The 14,267-nt window shown below is 36.9% G+C and overlaps 1 long non-coding RNA gene across 1 annotated transcript; it reads right to left on the bottom strand.

The window, feature by feature from the left end:
• Positions 1 to 18: 18 nt before the first annotated feature.
• On the bottom strand, positions 19 to 14,041 carry LOC139735953 (uncharacterized). Its single transcript, XR_011711233.1, has 5 exons — positions 13,913 to 14,041; positions 9,723 to 9,767; positions 7,623 to 7,733; positions 6,821 to 6,954; positions 19 to 5,780 (listed from the first exon to the last, which is right to left on the bottom strand). It is a non-coding gene; the product is annotated as an uncharacterized lncRNA (long non-coding RNA).
• Between the last annotated feature and the right edge of the window lie 226 nt (positions 14,042 to 14,267).

Raw genomic sequence — 14,267 nt, 5'->3', positions numbered from 1 at the left:
AGACATTACTGTCTTCTCTCGAAATGCTACATGATCGAAATTCTATGCCATATGACTCTTTCTCCTGAGATTTAGATTCAAGATCTGGGATTCTAAACTCATTGTCAGCATCTTCAACTTCTACATGGATTTTAGCTGTTTCATGTCTTTCAACTTCTGTTTCTGGACAGAGTAATCCCCATGCATCTTCTTGTGCACCAAATTTCTCAAGATATTCTTGTGCCTGATCAATTGTATCAGCGTTTTTTTCATACTGCCTGAGATTTTCATTGGCAATACTTTTGACACTTTCCAAATTCTTATTAAACATTCGAACAGATCCATTTTGATAAAATTCCTCATATGTCAAAAATTGGTCAGGTTTTAACTGTTTATCAGTACGATATGGCAAAAATAGTTGCAATATACTCTGATAATATTTTTCTGGGGTTACAGTCGGTGAAAAACGAGGGTATCTCACTACAGCATCATTGGTTCTTGTTCTTTTTTGTATATAGCCCAGCTGATCTCTCAATTTAAACACACTCTGTTTCTGTTTCTTACCCTTTATATCAGATTCACTGAGTAGTCTATACTTTGAACAAAATGTGGCTAAACACATATTTTCAAATTCAAAACCATCAGGTCGGGCTTTATATTTATCAATTCTGCTTGGCATCCATGGGCTCCTATCATCATCGTCTCGTCTGCTTTGAATAACACTCAGTGGTAGACTCATTCTCACAGGGTTTGGTCCAACAGGTATAAACTCTACTTTTCTTGAGCACTCTTTCAATCTCAGGCCACAAACACGATACACACTTTCTTGTGCTGAAACTTCACGGTTTTGCATATACACATGTCCTATTTCTTTCATACTCTTTCGAGCATCTTCATTGCCCTCTCTCATTTCACTTTCAGCATTTTTCAAGAGCAAACTCATTTCTCTTTCTGCTTTTGACATGTATGACACAACATAAACAATGCAGGCATACTCATTTGTTATATACTGCAAATCCATATTGGCATTCCAAGCTCTGAGTAAGAATGAATTATATTGATTAACCCATATATCTTTTGGATCTCTTTTCATGACTACATCTTCTTTTGTAGCTACAGCATTATAGGCATCTTCAAATTCCTTTTGAGACATCCCAAGAGCTTCAAAGAGCTGCCTAGCATTATCATATTTGCCTTCCACACATGATGAATTCTTTACTGCAGACAGAACATCTTGAGCCTCATCTGTAACTTCTGGATTATCATCAGGCTTCACAACAAATGTTTTCTCAGAAGGTGGTCTTGGAAAATTAAATCTACAGGAGGTTCCCTTTTTCTTGCATGATTTTGAATGTTTCTTTGAGTGAAGCTGAACATTCTTCACTATTTCATACAGTTCTTCATCTTCATCCTCACATGGAATGTTGCATGAAATATACTTATCAATAAAATCTATGACAGTTTCATCTTTCTCGACACCCAAATTAGGTGCATTTTCAACCCAGAATAAACAGTGTGTATGTGGAGATCCTCTCTGTTGAAATTCAATCCTGTAAAAATAGTCAATTATCTTGCCAATAGGTTCTGCCTCAGAAAGAATCACTCTGTTCAAAAATGCATGAAAGCGTTTATCAAACATACGAGCTACTGTCACTGGATTTGATTTTAATAAATTACACTTATCTGTCCAATCCAGATCACTTGCTTTTCTCCCATCACCTTGTTGATTTAGCAATGTGTTAATAACTTCAGGCCATCTCATTTCAGCTGATGAAAATGATGCAAACCATGTAGGCTTTCCAAGTTGTCTAACCATTGCTAATACATCTTTCTGTGTAGATTGCCAGTATGGAGGTGTTCCTCGTATTTGTTTCAGAAATTTATATCCTTTATTCGAATCCAGTATCTCATGAAGTTTTCTTGCATCCTTTAGATCTGAACATCGCATCAATGTGGAATTATCTATTTTCTCTGAGCTTTTTCTGACAGCTATAGAAACACTAGAAAGTATTTGTTGCAGTTCATAAATACACTGAGCATAGAAAATATATTCTGTATTTTTTGCAAATCTGTTGTCTACATGCATCAAACGATTATGCAAATAACGACCAAGTGTTACTTTAATGTACCTGGTATCATGAAATGTTGGCTGGCCTGTTGGAAACAGAGCAGGAAAACATTTTGCCTCATTACTCTCATCCATCAATAGTGACACAGGACTATTCTTTTCACAAGGAGCACAGCATATAATATCATCAAAAAACTGATCAAGCACTTCTTGTCTCATATCGACCTTCTGCAAACATGTGCCCAACTGAATGCCTTGTAATCGTCCATCTTGATCATCCTCTATATCATCATCATCATCATTAGTTTCACTTAAATCAAATAGTTTACCACAAGCTGTTTTACTATTTTTGTCTGATAAATCAGAGTCCCATTCGCTATCAATAGCAATATCAGAATACCACTTATTATTCTTTTTCAAATATTCCAATGCAGCTAGGACATTGTTTTTCTTGACAAACTGATATTCATAATGTCCTTTATATGACAGTTTCCTCTTTAGCTTTACGCGAATTAATTGATCATCAGTCTCCGGTCGAGGTAATATCTTTACAGTTTCATTTGTGCGTGAAGGTACACAAACTGTTGGGCCATGCACTCCATATTGTCCTCCTTTAGGCAAATTCAAAACTTTCATAAATGGAATGTTTAGTGCAATCAAATGTGTTTCCAACTGATTCAGATTTCCAAGTTCCGCAGGAATAGCACGTAATTCTAAATTATTTCTGCTAGCTTCAGCAGGCATATTACCAGCTAATAATTTCCTGTGGCAAGTGTAACAAACCCATAAAAAATTTCTTGATGACTTTACTATTTGACAGTCAATATCACAGTCATCGCTGCATGTATGTAAATACTCCTCCTTTAAGCACCTCAAATCGTTATATTTTGCTTTTGTACACTTCAATACTTGATTCTTGAATAATAATTTCAAACATACGCAACATACATATTCAGGGCCGTGTGAAACAATTTCCCTAAATTTTTTCAAAACATGGTCACAATTTCTCATATTCATTTTTTCTTGTTTTTTTCGTTTCATGTTTCTCATTGCAACCTGCTGTCTGTACAAAAAATTTGTCTTGTACTTAATGTTTGAAACTTTCCTCATAATTTTCTTACGCCTCTCTCTGAATAAAGCATTGTTTTGATATCTAGCTTTCCTCATTTTCTTAAGCCTTTCTCTATGTAGAACATTGCACCCATAGTTTACTTTCCTCATTGTCTTCAGCCTTTTTCTGAATGAAGCACTGTTTTGATATTTGGCTTTCATCTTTGTTCTCATCCTTTTCTTAATTTTTTCTCGAAATGAAGCATCATTTTGGTATCTAGCTTTCATCTTTGTCCTCATCATTTTCTTGATTTTTTCTCTTAATAAAGCATTGCGTTGATATCTAGCTCTCATCTTTCTGCTCATTGCTCTCTTGACATTTTCTCTGTAAGTAGGATCGAACAAGTACCTGTTTCTTTGTCTCTCCTTAATTTCTCTTCTCTTTTCGAACCGGTAAGGTTCATCTGTTTGATATTTTACTTTCTTTGCAGCTGCATTTTTTAGTTTGCGGAATAGAAAAGGCTGAACATCTGATAAACATTCTATTTCTAACTGTCTTTGCTCATTTTTTTTCTTTTCTCTCTGTGCTCTCATTCGATCTCTATTTTTTCGTCTGGTAATATTTGCATTACTTTTTTTTCTTTGTTTTTTCCTTTTTGTAGTTTGCCTTGTAGTTTCAACTTCTTCAGATTCTTCAGTATCCCTACTCATTTTAACAGCACGTTCAATGTCATCCTCTAAAACTTCATTGTTCAATACATTTATTTGACAATCACCGACTTGTTTCGTAACTTTTCTCTCAGTTGTGAGTCTTCTCTTTCTTGTCACAGGCGTTTCCATAGCGGTAATGTTTTGTGGTCTTGACAAGTTTTGGCATGAACTTAATGTTTGGATCCTTGGACATACAGACTCTACAACATCGTAATGATTGCCATTTGTGTGTTGCAAGTAAACACCTCTTTGTGATGTAACAATTCCAAACTGAAGTTTGCTTGCACCAAATAATTTCCATTTTGAACAGTTTTCTTCATATGTATAAATATCAGTATCTAGTAGATTTGATAACGCCATTATTTCCAATTCTGTAGCCCATGTGCCATTGTTGAATACTCTTTCCTTTGCAATGTATTTTACAACATCTGTGTATCCTGATTTTAAAAGGCTTACATAATCTTGCTTGTTTTGTAAAATATGCATAACTGTTGCTTTTCGAACATCACGGTGTGAATCTTCCTTGCCACATGTGACATATGACATAGCTCTGTAAAAGCAATTTCCATCACCACTAATTTTATAGATAGTTAATGGTTGTGACAGGACAGTAATATTACCATTTTCCACCATATCTTTTGGCACATCATTACTGCTACATTTGTCATTAACCTTTATGCCTAATTTGCAACAAAACTTCTCTCTGTCAAATTTATTCACAGGTGTGTACATGAGATTAATCTTTTTAATTTCTCCCACTTGCTTCACCTCGGATGCATCAACATCGACTACTGTCTGTTGACATGTGTTTTGTAATGGAATTTGTGTCTCTTGCAAGTTTGACACCATTATTTGTTTGGACATCATTTTCTTCACTCTAACACTGCCTTTCTTCAATGTCAAGTTTTCGGTAGCCTTAGATGATTCATGATGACTTTCTTTTTTACTTTCCACATTTGCATCTGAATTCACATGAAACACACTTAATTTTTCATCCAAAGTACTAGACTGAACAGCAGTTACACTTTCAACTACATCAAAATGATTGCTTCCAGTGAACACAATATATATGCCTCTTTCAGTTGTTACCTTGTTATAGTACCCCGGTTTCCTTGCAGACAAAATTTGCCAATTTTTTGTACGATCATCATACACATATATATCACAATCTAGCATATGTGCCATTGAACTAATATCAGTGTGACCAGCCCATGTTCCTAAATCCATCAATTTCTCTTGAAGTACAAAGTCCCTGACATTCTGATATTTCACTGTGTTAATTAAATTTTTAAATAAATCACCCGTTTCCAGTAAATGTGCCACATTGGATTTCCTGAGCATGAAATGGTTTCCTTCACTGCCAGTAACTACATGAGAAATACTTCTGTAAAAGCAGTTGCCATCACCCATAACTCTCTTGATATTTACAGGTTTCCTCATACACAAATTTTCATTTGTATCTTCCACTGGTTCACTGGCTGCGCCACAGTAATTGACATTTAATCTATTGCACAAACACTGCTTGTCTACATATGTAATTGGTGCAAATTTGAAGTTTCTATCTCTTCTTTGTGTTGTCTTTTCAAGTGAAACAAATTCAACTTCATTCTCACTTCCATAGTCATCACTGCTTACATTAACTCTGGTTTCCTTTATTGTTACATTTTGAGTCTCATCACTATAACTCAGATTTCTTTCAATATGATGACAATGTTGCGAATAGTCGCTGTTTTGATCATTTATATTCCCACACGCAGTATTTAGGGTCTTTGATCTCTTAGAGCCACTAGTTGTCAATACATTTTTCTTAGAATTGAATTCTACTGCCAGACCGGTTAATTCAAACTGAGTAGTACGTAAATCACATGCCATAGATTTTGCCAAATTCAAACAGTGTACCTGTATACCTTGCCATGATGAAATGCTAAGCAAGACACTGCATCCATCTTGTACCAAGTATCCATCATGACTTCTGGAATGAGAATCAAACACATAATAACCACTGTGATGCCTAATGATTGCAAATGTACTCTCAGCAAAATTCATAAGACATGCATCATATCGGCACAGTTCTTGTTCTAATGCTTGACTCAATGGCAAAGCACCAAAATTTGACAAATTGTTTTGATCTCCTTCCAACACTCCATATTTCGATTCACCATAGGTTATTTGAAATTTTTCATCCAGAATATGAAGTTCCTTCGGTAATTCATCTATCATTACAAGCTCTTCATTCAGTTGTGAATCCTTCTTTATGTAATAATACAACTCATTCCCAAGTGTCAGAATCTGATCAAGATCACGAGGTCTCATTTCGATTCCATTCTTTGTTTGAATGTAGAGAACTGCCACAATAGAATTACATGCACATTGTTTGCCAGCAGTATAACCAAATCGTTGATCACCTTGATTAAAATTTCCTTGTGCGATTGTTTTAGTCAGAGGATATGATTGCCTTCTATCATATTCTGAATCTGAAAGAGAAACAGGCTTACAGACACGTTCTTCAGTCTCTAAATCATTTGCAGCTGGTTCACCATCTAATATAAGTACAGACGATTCTTGAACATCATATGAATTATGGTGGTCAACACTATTTGCAGAACCAGCATTTATTACTATGCAATCAGATGGATTAATAGTTTTTTCACGTTCAGGCAGGAATATTGATTCATTACAAACTTGAACACACATGTTTTGCATACCTGAAACAGGTTTGTGACACGGAGAGTGAACATTTACATTTGTAGTAGAATTCACAGAGAACAATTCATTCACTGATATTTGACTGTCACCTTCAACATCTTTTGTTTCGCTGTAACATGGGTTTAGTTCATGCATATCGTGGATTCTGTCACACTTCACTTTGGACATATCATTCGAGCCTGTGTTGTCTCTATTTGTGGAATTACTGTCCTCACGGTCAGATATTTCATTCTTACACAACTTTTCATTCTTTGCTGCATGTTCTCCTTCAAAAATTTCATGTTTCACCTTTTCATTGTTACGCACCTGTGAGTCAGCATTTTTAACCACTGGCACACTTTGTTTGTTGCGGATCTTCGTGAAACGACCTTTCTTTCTTGGTTGCCGTGCATTTCCACCTCCATAGAGCCTGTTTACATTCCAAACTTCTTTTTCAATGTCTGTGGAAAGGACAGAGACACATGTAGCCTGATCACCACTCAGTACGAAACATCCATTAGTCATATTCGGAGTGCTTTTAGCCACATCAGCCCAACTTCTCTGTGTTTTTGCATAGATTTGCTCAGAGTATTTTGCCATAACATGAGGTGACTGAACACACTTTGAATATACATTCAATACAGATTCAGTATACACCTGCAGACTATCATTTCGTTCTGTGTCCAAGTTTCGATTCATATTTCGCTTCACGAGTTCACCATGTTCTTCTTGCCTTGTTTCTACTTTTGATTTTTTGCCTTTGCTGGTCTTGGCTCTTCTCTGTTTTTCAAGATAGTAGCCTTTCATTGCTTTGCCAATGTAGGTCACGCCAGGTTGGAGAATCACACCATTTACTGATCTCACTGTGCTCTTGTTATTGGTCTTGGTCTTAGGATTGTTAGTCATTGTTTGGGATGTTGTCAGTTTGGCCTTCTCAATCACTTTTGTCTTCCTTGATTTCACAGTTGTCCAACCATCATCAACTGCAGTTTCTAATGGTTCAAATTGCCTCCTAGTGAGATTTGAGATGAATGTCGGATCTGATTCATCTCTGTCACAATTTGCTCTTTCCTCCACACACACATTTGTCATTTCTAGAACACCACGTTTGTTCTTTCTTCTCACATACCTCTTTTTCAGTCTCATCTTCGTTGGTTTCTTTCTCTGGTTGCTCTTGCGTGATGTAAGTGAAACATCAACATGAAAATCTTCATCACCAAGGTCTTCGAGAAGTTCGTATCTATTGAAATGACAAGGAATGCCAATTTTGTCAAAGATGCGATGGGCAATATTATTGCTTCCACATGCTGAACATATCCAAATCAACCTTGCATCACACATTCTAGCCTCATGAGAAATAGTTCCTGTACACATCACATGAAACTGCTTGCCACAATCCTCACATGGTACTCTGCTTTCATTTTCATTGATCACACTGCAACATGCATCACATTCACTGACCTCTACATTTCTCATCAAGTCACAACTATGGAGGATATCTAGGATATCACCAATAACAATCTTGAATTCACTTGCTTCCATTGTCAAACTACAGGGCTTTCGAATCTTTGAAAGTATAATGGTACCTATTACTAAATAAATGTATATCAATCAACTGTCAATCAACACAGTTATATTCCTTGAATCACTATACTTTTATGAATCACACCTACTCCACTAGTACTGCGATTGGTAACAAAATTGTCGGATTGAATAGCTTTGAAAGTTGCACTAATACATGTGTACAGTACATGTACTATATTTCACTGCAATACAAATTCCAGCAGTAAGCTGCAACACCGATCCATATAATGTTTCTACCAACAGGTGGGGATATTTCTACAATGTTTGCTTGTTTCTAGCAACAGGTGGCACTCTTTGTCTGTTACGTGCTTCAATTCCTACTTTATAGAAAAGCTATGCCAATTTCCTTTTACGATATCTGCCAACAGAAATTTCAGCTTCAATTCTCTAACATTTGATTTGACTAAATTATGCCTTTATCTCGAGATTATGCTCTTTGTAAAAAAGGTTACAATTTTACCAATTATGCTTTTGCCTTAACTGCACAATAATCGGTCTCCCTTATATGTTTTTCTCTTAGGGTAGGGTCTTTCGCAACAAAAATTTCAATTTCACCAATTATTCTTTGTCTTCACTGACAATTAAAGAAACAGTAATGTTTCTGTTTTGAGATGACTCCTTTTGCAATAAAGGTATGTCTTTTACTAATTGTGCTTTTGTTTTCACAGCCCAATATTTATAAATAGCCCTTTAAGGTGCAATATTAACGTCTCTCCCTTCATTTACTATGACTAAAATGCTTTTATCTGAAGATGGCGCTCTTCAATTATTCTTTTATCCTATTAACAATTAACGAAAATTCAAGACTCAAGATACCAAAAAATATTTTTACATAAAATTTTTAGTATACTTCTCGCCTCACCTCATAAATTGTTTCTCACACTTTTAACAATTCCTTCAAAATTTCAACTCCTAGCTATTAGCTCTTGCCAACTGTAGTTGATTTATTTGCAGCAACTTTCAATGCAGAATATATCAAATATCAAATAATCCTTGAAGGTGCAAATTTTGTCTACCCCAATTAGTTTACAACACTATAATGCTTTCGTCTTATGACGGCACTCTTTAATAATCTTTCAGTGTAATCTGGACTCTTAAACACCTTTTCTCAAATTAACTGTTTCTATTTTCAAGTTTCCAGCAAACTTCTCGCCTTCTCTAGGACAATTCTCTTTCCAGTTTTTAACTATCCTTTTAAAGAATGCACTCTTTCATTCAAACACTCTTTAAAACTCTGTTATTCTGCTTAATTTTTACTCCTTTTTCGTCAACTCTCACTCTTCCTCTCTTTGATTTCACTCTTTTTCTCTTTGACTCTAACCCTTTCTGCCTCTGATTCTGAAACTTTCTCTCCTTCTGATACTGTCTTATTCTCATGCACTCAGAAGTTCTCTGTTCTCAGCTTTCTTCAAGTTCAAGTTAAGGTATTTCAGGTAAAGTTCAAGTTAAGGTATTTCAGGTAAAGTTCAGGTATTTCAGGTATATTTCAGATATTTCAGGGATGAGTTCGTGAATTCCAGGATGAATTTCCAGATGTAATCTCAGTGAATATTCACTGAATATTCAAGGATGAAGGTGAAATGGTATGAGATGAAATGTAGGATGAAGATGATTCAACAAATAACAAACACAAACACAAACGTACTTTCAACAAAGACCAACATAAATCTCCTTCCAAAGCAACCAGTACCTGCAGAAAGAAAAGAAAGGAAAAATACAAACGTTACAACAATACCTGTATAGGCTATACAGTGAACTCTCTACAATTATCACTGATACGACGAAGTTCACTATAACAAGGTAATTTTTTTGTGGTCCTAGATTGTAATTTCAATTTGTATTGTATTATTTTTGTAACCCTGATATAACAAGGTTTCATTATAACAAGCACATTTTTCTGGTCCTGAGGACCTTGTGTTAAGGACAGACCACTAATAATGTGAGGTACACACATTCTGAAAATACATACCGGTACTTGAGAGGAATATGAGGCACAACACCCAAATTTTTTATACAAATCTTTGTAAAATTATTTTACTGTTCCTGCAATCTAAACAATTCTTATAACAAAGGAAAACCATCTTTTAAACTTATAATCTTGCTTAAAAACACATTTTTCACTGTGCACACATCTGCACAGGGAAACCCTATTGTTATAACACGGTCAGCATAACTCAGTGAAATTAGGTCAAAGTCAAGCTTGTGATGTGTAATTGTGGGACTACATATTGGAAAATAAATGACTTCTCTTCAGTTACATTTCATGATTAAACAGGAATGATACTTCTGTATGACAAAACAAGGTCCAGGCTAAGTAACGTTATATTTCTTCCCCTGCATGCCCCCTATAAAAAAAGGTGAAATGAAAGGGTTGTTGTTGTTGGTGGTGCTTAAAGGCGCATCATTCAATATTGAATATTTACGGGACAGGAAAGGGGGACAGGGAATATTTACGGGACAGGAAAGGGGGACAGGAATCACCGCTATATAGCACTGTAAAATACGCCCTCTACTGGTCGTGGTGTTAGCTACGCATTAAAGTATGGCGCCCGCATCTCGCCCAGATTTGGCAGAAGCAAATCACCAGAGTAACGCTAAGCCCTCTTAGTCAACGTCAACTCTTAAAGTAGGTTCTTTGGAACTTAGCCTTCCTAGTAATTACATAGCAAATCATGATATGGCTCACACCTTGTCCATTCAGGAAACGCGGTCTAACGTTAAAAACTTCGCAACTTCCTTCCTGATACTCCTGACATTTAAACGTACGGTCTACGCACTACAACAGCTTCGTACACGTATAGGGCCTGAGCTGTGGTGATACGATGGGCATGTCCCCAGACACTACTGAACACATAAGAGTGATACTACTGATAGACCCTAACGTTTATTATAGTCACTAACACTAACAGCACCACGACTACACACATGAAATTTTGGGTAATCATGTACAAATGCACACCATGCACACTAACCCCGTCGCGGGGCGCTGTAACACAGTATGGGGTCGCTGCTGCGGTTACATGCACACCTACCATTTCCTTCCTTAATTTGTCAATGAAAACTTCTTGTGGCTATCAGAAATGTCAAGATGGACCATATCTGACGGTTTCATGAACTTTCATAGTCAATTACAGAAGAAAAGTAGCTAATTTTGACTCAAAAGTACGCCGATCGACGGCTGTGTCGGTGTAGCATGATGGATGACCGATTATATGGAAGAGCGATATAACGATGATAATCGATCGTTGTAGTCTGTGATACAGCCGCTTGTTTGGTGTTTAACCACAATAATTATGTCGGCTCGACAGTAAAATGTGGAAGAAAGAAAGTGATCTTGATGCGTCTGTTTTTTTATCGTTTTAGTTAATTTTCTCCTGCGTGTGACTTTGTTGGTAGGTAGGCCTCGGGGCGTGTTAATGTGGCAAGATATTATTTTTGTTGTGTAACAAACTACACACCAAACACACTCTCGTCATACAGCCATATTCCAACGCCTTGAGTTATGACTCCACTCGACAATTACTAATTGTAATAATGGGCGTTGACAACAGAATATTTAAGTTTCAATACTATACACGCTTTATTGTCGTGTACATCATTATATCACACGCAGGTGATAATTATAGGGTATTTCCCCCAGAATATGAATCAATCAGGGTATTGGTTATTTACGACTCTCCATGAGCAATCACACCAAATTATATTTGGTCAAAACGTTTAAAAGGAGGTCTTAAAATTGAGGGGACATACATGTGATTATAATTATTAGGAGCGGTAATACAAATAAAAGGGTGCATAAGTTACGAACCACCGCGACAGTCCGAACAGAGTCCCTAGTCAGCTAGTCGCTTCCAGGGTGAAACAGCGGCCACGTCACTCTCCAAGGGAACCTCGATCGCGATCGCGAACTGCAGTGCGCACTGCCACGATGAGCTCCGGGTCGAGATGCTGACGTGTACACGCACTGTCTGGAACGGGACCGGTGTTCGCCGCCTCGTCGTCGCCCGGCACTCACATCAATAGCGTTGACATCGATTGTTACGGATGCGATCCCACTTGGAGATTCACAATAAATTTACGCTAATTCGTCGAGAGCTGGACATGGATGAAGTTCATCCTTAGTCGTTGACGACGGGGTTGACGATGGGAGGAGATGCGAGATGATGAGCTTTGATGCAAGCCTCATGCAGCGTCCGCAAATATGACAGGAAGGCAACTCCTCTTCATAACAATTGTTCCACAACTATTTAGAATTAATGTTGCTTGAAACATGCACCTCACCGATGTGGTGTATTGTATGAACTCCAAGAATTATAGTACAATGTAAAACTGACTCAATACGGGATGGACTTGACTCTGTAAAGCATAATATTACATCTCCCTTTTGTATCGGACGCAGGAGAGCGATGGTCTATGTCCATCTCCTTTGGAGGTTGAGGAGCCAGAGTGAGAGAAAAAGCTATGTCCACGGTTAATGTTAGGGAAAGGGGGCTACGTGGCAAGTATTATAGGATAAGCCTACGTGTACCTTTTTACATAACCGTGGTCAAAGGACTGGTCAGCAAAAATTAGCTCTTTTGTTTCTTTTTGCCATCGGGGAGCGTCCGGAGAGAGTGACATGATTATACCGATAAAAATAGCTCCCTCTCTCGGCCGGTGACTTATTGTCAATCTAACGGGGTACGTGCTGCTACAACTGTATGTCTGTCAACATTGTTTGCTGACTAGATGATGGACGGATAATATGTTTACAAAACAGTAAAAGATATATGAAAAAATGGGAATTATCCATCATGAATATTGCACAATAAAATGGATTTTTACTACAAAACAAAAGCAAATACTGGGGTTGCAGTTTTTGTATACATACCGGTAATAAAAAAAATGAAATGGAAAAATAAATACTATCATGAAAACAATTACTTTCTACTATCCCTAAGATGAACTTATCAATTAAAAACATATTACCATTTTAATTTCAATATTATGTTTCTTTTTAGGTAAAATGAGCACTTTGAGAAGTCCACAATGTTAATACATGATTGTAAAACATACACTTTTTGTAATACTATTCTCTTTAATTTATTAAATAAGGCCTATAAATTATGTAGATTACTAGAAACAAATCCCCTTTGAATTCAACTTCCTTCTCATCTTCTTTTCTCTCTCTTTCTCTCTCCCTCCTAAATAGCCTAACCTTTTTCTTCCACTTTTCCTTCAACCTTATTCTATTCCTTTCAACACTACTCAAATTATTATTATCAACTTAGTCATGATAAAATCAATACTTGCCACAATTTTTAAAGAAATGATCGATGTCTAAATCCTGGTATGAATAATCTGTATCAATAATTTGAATAGTGATAATCATGATAGTGGCAATGAAAACAAAGAACTATCACAATAGCTCACTTGAGCCTTCAACTCAGGTGAACAATAAGAAAAAAATATGAAAAAGAAAGGAGCTACACGTACTAGTATTGCACGAGTCAAGTTCGATATTGTAGTAAGCGGCTAATTAGAGACTAACAGAATCGATTATAATAGTTGACATCGTTCTCTGCGAAATCGGTGCACTACTTACGTCGGAAACTATGTTCGCGACCGACGTACTTTTCAACTCCGATTTCTCATTTTTCTTACCTTTTCGGCTTTCTAATTCCACGAAAACTCTCTGATATGGTTCAATTTAGCATCTCCAATAGCTGCACAAAATTTGATTGACAAACGGCGAAGCAAACGGTAGGTGTGCATTTCTACATGATTACCAAATTTTGTTCTAAAAACCCAAACATCTGTGTTTAGGCATGCCTGCGTTTACAGACTAATACCCACCTGGTACTCGAACTCCAAACTAATCAAACCGTCAGTCTCACGCAAAGGTCTTCAGAAGTCGTATTTGTGAGCCTGTCGCTGCGCTGCCACGCCAATGCAGTAGGTTACGAATTGACAAACACGTACACCACCTCCGTATCAGTCAGTCCGCAGCGTGTGCGATAATGAGGCACGAACGACAATTTTATTCAGAATCACGTTTACGCAGTTTGTGCCCTTGAGACTGACGAGATTTCGCGATACTTTGCGAGAGTTTTTGCAGAGGTCGCAACAACAGCTTTCATAGCTTTCGCAGTGCATTGTTTTACCCATGATGGTTAAGTATGCTACAGAGCTGATTATGCTCCTTAATTTG

The sequence above is a fragment of the Diadema antillarum genome, unplaced genomic scaffold (genome assembly GCF_040938485.1).
Source record: "Diadema antillarum isolate AM-2024a unplaced genomic scaffold, OU_Dant_1.0 seq00000613_RagTag, whole genome shotgun sequence".
NCBI lineage: Eukaryota > Metazoa > Echinodermata > Echinoidea > Diadematoida > Diadematidae > Diadema > Diadema antillarum.
This window is presented reverse-complemented; position numbering and strand designations above follow the sequence as displayed.